At 44.7% G+C, this 13,079-nt stretch overlaps 9 non-coding genes across 9 annotated transcripts; all 9 read left to right on the top strand.

Moving 5' to 3' along the window:
- Positions 1 to 2,105: 2,105 nt before the first annotated feature.
- On the top strand, positions 2,106 to 2,178 carry Trnat-cgu (transfer RNA threonine (anticodon CGU)). The gene has a single exon. It is a non-coding gene; the product is annotated as a tRNA-Thr (tRNA).
- A 311-nt stretch (positions 2,179 to 2,489) lies between these two features.
- Positions 2,490 to 2,561, top strand: Trnae-uuc (transfer RNA glutamic acid (anticodon UUC)). Its single transcript has one exon. It is a non-coding gene; the product is annotated as a tRNA-Glu (tRNA).
- Positions 2,562 to 2,858: 297 nt separating this feature from the next.
- Trnak-uuu (transfer RNA lysine (anticodon UUU)) lies at positions 2,859 to 2,931 on the top strand. Its single transcript has one exon. It is a non-coding gene; the product is annotated as a tRNA-Lys (tRNA).
- A 3,437-nt stretch (positions 2,932 to 6,368) lies between these two features.
- Trnat-cgu (transfer RNA threonine (anticodon CGU)) lies at positions 6,369 to 6,441 on the top strand. The gene has a single exon. It is a non-coding gene; the product is annotated as a tRNA-Thr (tRNA).
- Positions 6,442 to 6,752: 311 nt separating this feature from the next.
- On the top strand, positions 6,753 to 6,824 carry Trnae-uuc (transfer RNA glutamic acid (anticodon UUC)). Its single transcript has one exon. It is a non-coding gene; the product is annotated as a tRNA-Glu (tRNA).
- Positions 6,825 to 7,120: 296 nt separating this feature from the next.
- On the top strand, positions 7,121 to 7,193 carry Trnak-uuu (transfer RNA lysine (anticodon UUU)). The gene has a single exon. It is a non-coding gene; the product is annotated as a tRNA-Lys (tRNA).
- Positions 7,194 to 10,630: 3,437 nt separating this feature from the next.
- Trnat-cgu (transfer RNA threonine (anticodon CGU)) lies at positions 10,631 to 10,703 on the top strand. Its single transcript has one exon. It is a non-coding gene; the product is annotated as a tRNA-Thr (tRNA).
- A 311-nt stretch (positions 10,704 to 11,014) lies between these two features.
- Positions 11,015 to 11,086, top strand: Trnae-uuc (transfer RNA glutamic acid (anticodon UUC)). Its single transcript has one exon. It is a non-coding gene; the product is annotated as a tRNA-Glu (tRNA).
- A 296-nt stretch (positions 11,087 to 11,382) lies between these two features.
- Trnak-uuu (transfer RNA lysine (anticodon UUU)) lies at positions 11,383 to 11,455 on the top strand. The gene has a single exon. It is a non-coding gene; the product is annotated as a tRNA-Lys (tRNA).
- Positions 11,456 to 13,079: the final 1,624 nt, after the last annotated feature.

Raw genomic sequence — 13,079 nt, forward strand, 5'->3', positions numbered from 1 at the left:
ATTTGATTAGTTTCTCAAGTAATGAGGAAGCCTTTATTCCACTTTTCTCGCGTGTACTGAACAGTCTGCTGCTTCAGTCCATGAAATCTTCCCTGTGTTGCCCTGAAAGTTTAGCATGTAGAACTTAAAGCATTTAATTTATTCTTCATCTGACATCAGCTACGAAAATTAACTTGTGTGTTATTAGATTTTCTTTTTGTTGCACAGACTGTTGTGGTCTCTGCTTCAGGAATAACCATTAACTTACAATTATATGTGCGAACCAATTGTTAACTGCAGATTCATAGTCATGTTTCTCAACCATCACAGATATGATTTTGTATGCATTATTAATCGCTACAATTTACTGTTCTCATAGAATTAAGCAAACTTAATGACAGTAATAATTTATCCTCTTAACTCCCTACAGTGGATCAACAGGAATTGGACATCCAGTTTAAATGTGATGTATGTTCCTAAAAAAACAAGGGACACAGCGCATATTCCCATAGCTGGCAGCATGAAGAAAATTGCTGCCTGCTCACCACTAACCTTCCCACATTTGGCCAAGTTGATGCTGCTGCATCCTATCCCACCCTTTTGGAAACTAAGCAAAATTCACACCTAACTTCTCTGCATACTTCCAAAAAGGTCACCAGAAGTCCACAGTACAGCCAACAGCTAATACTAAGTATCAGAGATACTTCGTTGCACCTGTAAGACTTGGGTTAGTTCGCTAAATTCTCTCTAAAGGTGGACAAAATAATTTTTCAATCCATATTGCAGGTATGTAACACTATGCATTTAAGGGTTAAAATTGTGTTCTATTGTGTATTCTACTCCAGCAGTGTTTTACGTAAATGTATAGTATTTATGCTGTAGAGTGGTGTTTACAAACCCTACTTGATAACAGTGAATGTGCAATCAAGAAAATGTAACAAAAAATTAACATTTAATAATGTTTAATAAGATAAAAAAAAGTGGTTAAGGCGACTGACTAGAAATCAGATTCCCTCTGGGAGCGTAGGTTCGAGTCCTACCGACTGCGTCCGTTTTTTTTCTTTTTTTCTTTAGGAAGGAGGAGCAGAAAATTTCGCGGTTTGCGTGTCGTTTTGGCACCTCGCCACACCTCTCCTCTCACAGCCGTTTATAGCGCCTGTCCTTTTGATAAGGGCGAATTCCAAGCGTCAGCTTTCGCGTCAGCCGAGCAAAGTCGGGACAAGTCGGGACATACTACAGGATGGCCTGCTTGGAGCAACGACGGAAAGAAAACGTTAATTTAACAGCACACATACTCATACGCGAAAATTTGCGCCCGTTGCGGTGGCCGGGAATCGAACCCGGATCAACTGCTTGGAAGGCGTGATAGTAGCTGTAGGCGCTTTACGAGGTAGGAGGGTGCATCCACACGCATCCGGGTAGCGCCTCCACGCACGCTGCGTCTTTGGGCAAGACTCGTCGCCGCGGCCGCAACGTTACTCACACGATAGTGATGAGCGGTCGCTATAAGGCAGTGTAGTGGGGGACTCCGCGTGTGTAGCACTTTTTTCGGTCGTATCCGACGTCCGCTGGGTGGCAATCCCACTTTCCCTGCAGACAGCTGCTCGGGAATGTGCTCGGCAAGCACGGACGTCATCGGACGCCCGCCCCCAACAAATGCAACTAACAAAATGAGAACAACAACTAAAAAAGTGGTAGGTTGTTCACCTACCACGCGGGCGGCCCGGGTTCGATTCCCGGCCGATGCATCGTTTTGCTGTTCTCGCTATAATGCCGCCGCGCCGATTGCTCGCTTGAGCTGCGTCAGCCACAGGAATGTGTAGCAGGATTCGCTGTGAGAAGAACCAAACGCGCAGCACGCAAGAGGCCGTACTTGGACGGTCGCGTGCTATTTCTGAACTCTAGCGTCGGCCTGGCCCTACAGGCCGCTGTGTCCAGGTGCCGCAAGGGCGATGTACTGTAACCTCAGGCAGTGCTGCTTTCCGTTGAAAAAAGCTGCGGCAGCAGTTTAATCTAGCCCGTCGGGAAAGCACGTGTAGCAACACAGCAGATTCTTGAGAAAGCGCGAACTGTCTATCTCTAATATGTGGGACTTACCAAGTTTCCTGGGACGTTTGTTGCAACGTGCCTCGGTAGCGCAGTAGGTAGCGCGTAAGTCTCGTAGTCTTAAGGTCGTGAGTTCGATCCTCACCCGGGGAATTTAATTTGCTGTACATAATGGCTGAATTAACGGCGTTGCTGTTGCTAGGGAACGAACTTAATTGTCGTTTGTTACCCCCAAGGAGTCCACGCCTCAGCGTCAAAATGTTTACTTCCAACTATGGCAAGGTACAACTTTGATCTTTCTCCTCCCCTGTTATGATGCAAACGGCAATTAATAGTCAGTTTCGAGCTGTGCGCCATGCCAGTCTGCACGCACAAATACGCTCGCAAACAGAGAACACCACTGAGTCCGGATTCAGCACGAAATGCGGGAGGAGAGGGAGTAAATCTCACGTTTATTGAGCAAATCCGGTGTGGTCTAGTGGCTAGGATACCTGGCTTTCACCCAGGAGGCCAGGGTTCGATTTCCGGTACCGGAAGGGAAGTTTTTGCGCACACGTCCCTCCATGTTTTGGCCTTCCAACCTTCGTTTGTCGCCCTCCTTCCGGAGCTTCAACCGAACGTAATCGGGGAAAACAGGCGCAAGATGCAATTACTGTCAGCACCGGGATAAAGGCAGAAGAGGCACTGGTCCGCTGTTGGGCTGCTACCAGCGTCAGTGGGAAGTCGGTGAAGTCGCCAGTTGCGCCAGAAGCCAGCAATTACCGTAGTACGCCTACACACGCGTTCCAATTATTCACCATTGCTTGCAGCCGCTCCACCTACAACGGGCGTGAGCCCGCATAGCTCAGTCGGTAGAGCATTAGGCTTTTAACCTAAGGGTCCAGGGTTCGAGTCCATGTCCGGGCGAAGGTTTTTAACGCTTCCGTAATGGCTCGTCTCGTAGCGCTGGTAGCCCTGCCGTAATCAGTGCACAGAGTTCGTTTCCTGTCAACATTCTGCGCAGACCGGTTGGATTTTTCACGATTCGAGGGAAGCTTCAGATACGAGCAGTCGTGGCCGAGTGGTTACAGACCCAGTTTCTTGTTATAACTGAGTGGTTGAGAGTTTATGTTTTATGATGGATGATACGAATTCTTTAGTGACAGACATATCGAATAGTGCCTTCTTCAAAAATCTTAAGACGCTGTGGGCATAATGTGGGTTTAATGCAGAGGATGTTGCAAAGCGTGGTGATGAGGTTAAGAAAGAAATTGAGGAGATGATCCAGAATATTATTTCTAGAGAGCAACAGAAGAAACATGAGATGCACGAAAGGCTGAATTCTTTATTGCATGAAGCTGACAAACTAAGTAAGGAACTTGAATTTCATTTTTATCCTGCATTATATGATACGCTGCCTTTATGTGAGGCTCTTACTAAGCTAGAGTGTGAAACAAGAAAACTTCAAGAGAAGAAGTGTGCGCTCATGAAAGAAATATTGGAGACTTCAAAGCAGGAGGCAGAACTGTGTTCAAGTCTTGGAGAAGCTACAGAGATTAAGGTAGAGGATGCTCTACCAACAAGTGATGAGATAGCCATTTTCAATCAAAGACTTTGAGTTCTGCAGTGACGAAAGAGTGCTGCTCAACAGGAAAGTGGAGTCCCTTCAAGTGTAATTAACAAAACGGAAGCATTCAGAGACATTAACAACACAAAACAACATATTACTCTAGAGACTTCAAAAATGCCAATGAAACCCCCTCGCAGTAACATTGGTATGGCAGTTCGTCTCAGGCGTAACTCATCTGAATTTACTGAATGCCAAGCAAATAAAAAACTTAAGCCTTCTTCTCTTCTTGATATGGACATACTATAAATGAAAACAAAAAAGAACCTTATTTGCTGCTCAGTGAATCTTAAGTTAGTGGAGTTGTATCATTGTCATTTTGTATTGTTTTTAACTGGAGATATTTATTTATGACTGTTCCACATCCCAAAGTGATTTTTATTTTCTATAACTACCTTTAGACTTTGCAAATATTAGTCAGAATATGTTAAATACCAAAAAATTCACATGTTGGGTCTTCAAAGAAAGGGGGTCATCTTATATTCTGAGTTGTCTTATAGTGAGGTAAATACAGACACTTTTTATTATTATATTGATCTGTCTGAAGAAGTTAAGTACCATGCACGAGCTCATACTTGCTTTGAATTCTGCACCTCATGCAGTTGAAAAATTCCTCCTCATTTCCAGCACCTTCATTTGATTAGTTTCTCAAGTAATGAGGAAGCCTTTATTCCACTTTTCTCGCGTGTACTGAACAGTCTGCTGCTTCAGTCCATGAAATCTTCCCTGTGTTGCCCTGAAAGTTTAGCATGTAGAACTTAAAGCATTTAATTTATTCTTCATCTGACATCAGCTACGAAAATTAACTTGTGTGTTATTAGATTTTCTTTTTGTTGCACAGACTGTTGTGGTCTCTGCTTCAGGAATAACCATTAACTTACAATTATATGTGCGAACCAATTGTTAACTGCAGATTCATAGTCATGTTTCTCAACCATCACAGATATGATTTTGTATGCATTATTAATCGCTACAATTTACTGTTCTCATAGAATTAAGCAAACTTAATGACAGTAATAATTTATCCTCTTAACTCCCTACAGTGGATCAACAGGAATTGGACATCCAGTTTAAATGTGATGTATGTTCCTAAAAAAACAAGGGACACAGCGCATATTCCCATAGCTGGCAGCATGAAGAAAATTGCTGCCTGCTCACCACTAACCTTCCCACATTTGGCCAAGTTGATGCTGCTGCATCCTATCCCACCCTTTTGGAAACTAAGCAAAATTCACACCTAACTTCTCTGCATACTTCCAAAAAGGTCACCAGAAGTCCACAGTACAGCCAACAGCTAATACTAAGTATCAGAGATACTTCGTTGCACCTGTAAGACTTGGGTTAGTTCGCTAAATTCTCTCTAAAGGTGGACAAAATAATTTTTCAATCCATATTGCAGGTATGTAACACTATGCATTTAAGGGTTAAAATTGTGTTCTATTGTGTATTCTACTCCAGCAGTGTTTTACGTAAATGTATAGTATTTATGCTGTAGAGTGGTGTTTACAAACCCTACTTGATAACAGTGAATGTGCAATCAAGAAAATGTAACAAAAAATTAACATTTAATAATGTTTAATAAGATAAAAAAAAGTGGTTAAGGCGACTGACTAGAAATCAGATTCCCTCTGGGAGCGTAGGTTCGAGTCCTACCGACTGCGTCCGTTTTTTTTCTTTTTTTCTTTAGGAAGGAGGAGCAGAAAATTTCGCGGTTTGCGTGTCGTTTTGGCACCTCGCCACACCTCTCCTCTCACAGCCGTTTATAGCGCCTGTCCTTTTGATAAGGGCGAATTCCAAGCGTCAGCTTTCGCGTCAGCCGAGCAAAGTCGGGACAAGTCGGGACATAGCAACGACGGAAAGAAAACGTTAATTTAACAGCACACATACTCATACGCGAAAATTTGCGCCCGTTGCGGTGGCCGGGAATCGAACCCGGATCAACTGCTTGGAAGGCGTGATAGTAGCTGTAGGCGCTTTACGAGGTAGGAGGGTGCATCCACACGCATCCGGGTAGCGCCTCCACGCACGCTGCGTCTTTGGGCAAGACTCGTCGCCGCGGCCGCAACGTTACTCACACGATAGTGATGAGCGGTCGCTATAAGGCAGTGTAGTGGGGGACTCCGCGTGTGTAGCACTTTTTTCGGTCGTATCCGACGTCGCTGGGTGGCAATCCCTCTTTCCTCCCTCGACCGCCCACCCTGCCCCCAGACAGCTGCTCGGGAATGTGCTCGGCAAGCACGGACGTCATCGGACGCCCGCCCCCAACAAATGCAACTAACAAAATGAGAACAACAACTAAAAAAGTGGTAGGTTGTTCACCTACCACGCGGGCGGCCCGGGTTCGATTCCCGGCCGATGCATCGTTTTGCTGTTCTCGCTATAATGCCGCCGCGCCGATTGCTCGCTTGAGCTGCGTCAGCCACAGGAATGTGTAGCAGGATTCGCTGTGAGAAGAACCAAACGCGCAGCACGCAAGAGGCCGTACTTGGACGGTCGCGTGCTATTTCTGAACTCTAGCGTCGGCCTGGCCCTACAGGCCGCTGTGTCCAGGTGCCGCAAGGGCGATGTACTGTAACCTCAGGCAGTGCTGCTTTCCGTTGAAAAAGCTGCGGCAGCAGTTTAATCTAGCCCGTCGGGAAAGCACGTGTAGCAACACAGCAGATTCTTGAGAAAGCGCGAACTGTCTATCTCTAATATGTGGGACTTACCAAGTTTCCTGGGACGTTTGTTGCAACGTGCCTCGGTAGCGCAGTAGGTAGCGCGTAAGTCTCGTAGTCTTAAGGTCGTGAGTTCGATCCTCACCCGGGGAATTTAATTTGCTGTACATAATGGCTGAATTAACGGCGTTGCTGTTGCTAGGGAACGAACTTAATTGTCGTTTGTTACCCCCAAGGAGTCCACGCCTCAGCGTCAAAATGTTTACTTCCAACTATGGCAAGGTACAACTTTGATCTTTCTCCTCCCCTGTTATGATGCAAACGGCAATTAATAGTCAGTTTCGAGCTGTGCGCCATGCCAGTCTGCACGCACAAATACGCTCGCAAACAGAGAACACCACTGAGTCCGGATTCAGCACGAAATGCGGGAGGAGAGGGAGTAAATCTCACGTTTATTGAGCAAATCCGGTGTGGTCTAGTGGCTAGGATACCTGGCTTTCACCCAGGAGGCCAGGGTTCGATTTCCGGTACCGGAAGGGAAGTTTTTGCGCACACGTCCCTCCATGTTTTGGCCTTCCAACCTTCGTTTGTCGCCCTCCTTCCGGAGCTTCAACCGAACGTAATCGGGGAAAACAGGCGCAAGATGCAATTACTGTCAGCACCGGGATAAAGGCAGAAGAGGCACTGGTCCGCTGTTGGGCTGCTACCAGCGTCAGTGGGAAGTCGGTGAAGTCGCCAGTTGCGCCAGAAGCCAGCAATTACCGTAGTACGCCTACACACGCGTTCCAATTATTCACATTGCTTGCAGCCGCTCCACCTACAACGGGCGTGAGCCCGCATAGCTCAGTCGGTAGAGCATTAGGCTTTTAACCTAAGGGTCCAGGGTTCGAGTCCATGTCCGGGCGAAGGTTTTTAACGCTTCCGTAATGGCTCGTCTCGTAGCGCTGGTAGCCCTGCCGTAATCAGTGCACAGAGTTCGTTTCCTGTCAACATTCTGCGCAGACCGGTTGGATTTTTCACGATTCGAGGGAAGCTTCAGATACGAGCAGTCGTGGCCGAGTGGTTACAGACCCAGTTTCTTGTTATAACTGAGTGGTTGAGAGTTTATGTTTTATGATGGATGATACGAATTCTTTAGTGACAGACATATCGAATAGTGCCTTCTTCAAAAATCTTAAGACGCTGTGGGCATAATGTGGGTTTAATGCAGAGGATGTTGCAAAGCGTGGTGATGAGGTTAAGAAAGAAATTGAGGAGATGATCCAGAATATTATTTCTAGAGAGCAACAGAAGAAACATGAGATGCACGAAAGGCTGAATTCTTTATTGCATGAAGCTGACAAACTAAGTAAGGAACTTGAATTTCATTTTTATCCTGCATTATATGATACGCTGCCTTTATGTGAGGCTCTTACTAAGCTAGAGTGTGAAACAAGAAAACTTCAAGAGAAGAAGTGTGCGCTCATGAAAGAAATATTGGAGACTTCAAAGCAGGAGGCAGAACTGTGTTCAAGTCTTGGAGAAGCTACAGAGATTAAGGTAGAGGATGCTCTACCAACAAGTGATGAGATAGCCATTTTCAATCAAAGACTTTGAGTTCTGCAGTGACGAAAGAGTGCTGCTCAACAGGAAAGTGGAGTCCCTTCAAGTGTAATTAACAAAACGGAAGCATTCAGAGACATTAACAACACAAAACAACATATTACTCTAGAGACTTCAAAAATGCCAATGAAACCCCCTCGCAGTAACATTGGTATGGCAGTTCGTCTCAGGCGTAACTCATCTGAATTTACTGAATGCCAAGCAAATAAAAAACTTAAGCCTTCTTCTCTTCTTGATATGGACATACTATAAATGAAAACAAAAAAGAACCTTATTTGCTGCTCAGTGAATCTTAAGTTAGTGGAGTTGTATCATTGTCATTTTGTATTGTTTTTAACTGGAGATATTTATTTATGACTGTTCCACATCCCAAAGTGATTTTTATTTTCTATAACTACCTTTAGACTTTGCAAATATTAGTCAGAATATGTTAAATACCAAAAAATTCACATGTTGGGTCTTCAAAGAAAGGGGGTCATCTTATATTCTGAGTTGTCTTATAGTGAGGTAAATACAGACACTTTTTATTATTATATTGATCTGTCTGAAGAAGTTAAGTACCATGCACGAGCTCATACTTGCTTTGAATTCTGCACCTCATGCAGTTGAAAAATTCCTCCTCATTTCCAGCACCTTCATTTGATTAGTTTCTCAAGTAATGAGGAAGCCTTTATTCCACTTTTCTCGCGTGTACTGAACAGTCTGCTGCTTCAGTCCATGAAATCTTCCCTGTGTTGCCCTGAAAGTTTAGCATGTAGAACTTAAAGCATTTAATTTATTCTTCATCTGACATCAGCTACGAAAATTAACTTGTGTGTTATTAGATTTTCTTTTTGTTGCACAGACTGTTGTGGTCTCTGCTTCAGGAATAACCATTAACTTACAATTATATGTGCGAACCAATTGTTAACTGCAGATTCATAGTCATGTTTCTCAACCATCACAGATATGATTTTGTATGCATTATTAATCGCTACAATTTACTGTTCTCATAGAATTAAGCAAACTTAATGACAGTAATAATTTATCCTCTTAACTCCCTACAGTGGATCAACAGGAATTGGACATCCAGTTTAAATGTGATGTATGTTCCTAAAAAAACAAGGGACACAGCGCATATTCCCATAGCTGGCAGCATGAAGAAAATTGCTGCCTGCTCACCACTAACCTTCCCACATTTGGCCAAGTTGATGCTGCTGCATCCTATCCCACCCTTTTGGAAACTAAGCAAAATTCACACCTAACTTCTCTGCATACTTCCAAAAAGGTCACCAGAAGTCCACAGTACAGCCAACAGCTAATACTAAGTATCAGAGATACTTCGTTGCACCTGTAAGACTTGGGTTAGTTCGCTAAATTCTCTCTAAAGGTGGACAAAATAATTTTTCAATCCATATTGCAGGTATGTAACACTATGCATTTAAGGGTTAAAATTGTGTTCTATTGTGTATTCTACTCCAGCAGTGTTTTACGTAAATGTATAGTATTTATGCTGTAGAGTGGTGTTTACAAACCCTACTTGATAACAGTGAATGTGCAATCAAGAAAATGTAACAAAAAATTAACATTTAATAATGTTTAATAAGATAAAAAAAAGTGGTTAAGGCGACTGACTAGAAATCAGATTCCCTCTGGGAGCGTAGGTTCGAGTCCTACCGACTGCGTCCGTTTTTTTTCTTTTTTTCTTTAGGAAGGAGGAGCAGAAAATTTCGCGGTTTGCGTGTCGTTTTGGCACCTCGCCACACCTCTCCTCTCACAGCCGTTTATAGCGCCTGTCCTTTTGATAAGGGCGAATTCCAAGCGTCAGCTTTCGCGTCAGCCGAGCAAAGTCGGGACAAGTCGGGACATACTACAGGATGGCCTGCTTGGAGCAACGACGGAAAGAAAACGTTAATTTAACAGCACACATACTCATACGCGAAAATTTGCGCCCGTTGCGGTGGCCGGGAATCGAACCCGGATCAACTGCTTGGAAGGCGTGATAGTAGCTGTAGGCGCTTTACGAGGTAGGAGGGTGCATCCACACGCATCCGGGTAGCGCCTCCACGCACGCTGCGTCTTTGGGCAAGACTCGTCGCCGCGGCCGCAACGTTACTCACACGATAGTGATGAGCGGTCGCTATAAGGCAGTGTAGTGGGGGACTCCGCGTGTGTAGCACTTTTTTCGGTCGTATCCGACGTCGCTGGGTGGCAATCCCACTTTCCCTGCAGACAGCTGCTCGGGAATGTGCTCGGCAAGCACGGACGTCATCGGACGCCCGCCCCCAACAAATGCAACTAACAAAATGAGAACAACAACTAAAAAAGTGGTAGGTTGTTCACCTACCACGCGGGCGGCCCGGGTTCGATTCCCGGCCGATGCATCGTTTTGCTGTTCTCGCTATAATGCCGCCGCGCCGATTGCTCGCTTGAGCTGCGTCAGCCACAGGAATGTGTAGCAGGATTCGCTGTGAGAAGAACCAAACGCGCAGCACGCAAGAGGCCGTACTTGGACGGTCGCGTGCTATTTCTGAACTCTAGCGTCGGCCTGGCCCTACAGGCCGCTGTGTCCAGGTGCCGCAAGGGCGATGTACTGTAACCTCAGGCAGTGCTGCTTTCCGTTGAAAAAGCTGCGGCAGCAGTTTAATCTAGCCCGTCGGGAAAGCACGTGTAGCAACACAGCAGATTCTTGAGAAAGCGCGAACTGTCTATCTCTAATATGTGGGACTTACCAAGTTTCCTGGGACGTTTGTTGCAACGTGCCTCGGTAGCGCAGTAGGTAGCGCGTAAGTCTCGTAGTCTTAAGGTCGTGAGTTCGATCCTCACCCGGGGAATTTAATTTGCTGTACATAATGGCTGAATTAACGGCGTTGCTGTTGCTAGGGAACGAACTTAATTGTCGTTTGTTACCCCCAAGGAGTCCACGCCTCAGCGTCAAAATGTTTACTTCCAACTATGGCAAGGTACAACTTTGATCTTTCTCCTCCCCTGTTATGATGCAAACGGCAATTAATAGTCAGTTTCGAGCTGTGCGCCATGCCAGTCTGCACGCACAAATACGCTCGCAAACAGAGAACACCACTGAGTCCGGATTCAGCACGAAATGCGGGAGGAGAGGGAGTAAATCTCACGTTTATTGAGCAAATCCGGTGTGGTCTAGTGGCTAGGATACCTGGCTTTCACCCAGGAGGCCAGGGTTCGATTTCCGGTACCGGAAGGGAAGTTTTTGCGCACACGTCCCTCCATGTTTTGGCCTTCCAACCTTCGTTTGTCGCCCTCCTTCCGGAGCTTCAACCGAACGTAATCGGGGAAAACAGGCGCAAGATGCAATTACTGTCAGCACCGGGATAAAGGCAGAAGAGGCACTGGTCCGCTGTTGGGCTGCTACCAGCGTCAGTGGGAAGTCGGTGAAGTCGCCAGTTGCGCCAGAAGCCAGCAATTACCGTAGTACGCCTACACACGCGTTCCAATTATTCACATTGCTTGCAGCCGCTCCACCTACAACGGGCGTGAGCCCGCATAGCTCAGTCGGTAGAGCATTAGGCTTTTAACCTAAGGGTCCAGGGTTCGAGTCCATGTCCGGGCGAAGGTTTTTAACGCTTCCGTAATGGCTCGTCTCGTAGCGCTGGTAGCCCTGCCGTAATCAGTGCACAGAGTTCGTTTCCTGTCAACATTCTGCGCAGACCGGTTGGATTTTTCACGATTCGAGGGAAGCTTCAGATACGAGCAGTCGTGGCCGAGTGGTTACAGACCCAGTTTCTTGTTATAACTGAGTGGTTGAGAGTTTATGTTTTATGATGGATGATACGAATTCTTTAGTGACAGACATATCGAATAGTGCCTTCTTCAAAAATCTTAAGACGCTGTGGGCATAATGTGGGTTTAATGCAGAGGATGTTGCAAAGCGTGGTGATGAGGTTAAGAAAGAAATTGAGGAGATGATCCAGAATATTATTTCTAGAGAGCAACAGAAGAAACATGAGATGCACGAAAGGCTGAATTCTTTATTGCATGAAGCTGACAAACTAAGTAAGGAACTTGAATTTCATTTTTATCCTGCATTATATGATACGCTGCCTTTATGTGAGGCTCTTACTAAGCTAGAGTGTGAAACAAGAAAACTTCAAGAGAAGAAGTGTGCGCTCATGAAAGAAATATTGGAGACTTCAAAGCAGGAGGCAGAACTGTGTTCAAGTCTTGGAGAAGCTACAGAGATTAAGGTAGAGGATGCTCTACCAACAAGTGATGAGATAGCCATTTTCAATCAAAGACTTTGAGTTCTGCAGTGACGAAAGAGTGCTGCTCAACAGGAAAGTGGAGTCCCTTCAAGTGTAATTAACAAAACGGAAGCATTCAGAGACATTAACAACACAAAACAACATATTACTCTAGAGACTTCAAAAATGCCAATGAAACCCCCTCGCAGTAACATTGGTATGGCAGTTCGTCTCAGGCGTAACTCATCTGAATTTACTGAATGCCAAGCAAATAAAAAACTTAAGCCTTCTTCTCTTCTTGATATGGACATACTATAAATGAAAACAAAAAAGAACCTTATTTGCTGCTCAGTGAATCTTAAGTTAGTGGAGTTGTATCATTGTCATTTTGTATTGTTTTTAACTGGAGATATTTATTTATGACTGTTCCACATCCCAAAGTGATTTTTATTTTCTATAACTACCTTTAGACTTTGCAAATATTAGTCAGAATATGTTAAATACCAAAAAATTCACATGTTGGGTCTTCAAAGAAAGGGGGTCATCTTATATTCTGAGTTGTCTTATAGTGAGGTAAATACAGACACTTTTTATTATTATATTGATCTGTCTGAAGAAGTTAAGTACCATGCACGAGCTCATACTTGCTTTGAATTCTGCACCTCATGCAGTTGAAAAATTCCTCCTCATTTCCAGCACCTTCATTTGATTAGTTTCTCAAGTAATGAGGAAGCCTTTATTCCACTTTTCTCGCGTGTACTGAACAGTCTGCTGCTTCAGTCCATGAAATCTTCCCTGTGTTGCCCTGAAAGTTTAGCATGTAGAACTTAAAGCATTTAATTTATTCTTCATCTGACATCAGCTACGAAAATTAACTTGTGTGTTATTAGATTTTCTTTTTGTTGCACAGACTGTTGTGGTCTCTGCTTCAGGAATAACCATTAACTTACAATTATATGTGCGAACCAATTGTTAACTGCAGATTCATAGTCA

Source organism: Schistocerca cancellata, unplaced genomic scaffold (genome assembly GCF_023864275.1).
Source record: "Schistocerca cancellata isolate TAMUIC-IGC-003103 unplaced genomic scaffold, iqSchCanc2.1 HiC_scaffold_459, whole genome shotgun sequence".
Classification (NCBI taxonomy): domain Eukaryota; kingdom Metazoa; phylum Arthropoda; class Insecta; order Orthoptera; family Acrididae; genus Schistocerca; species Schistocerca cancellata.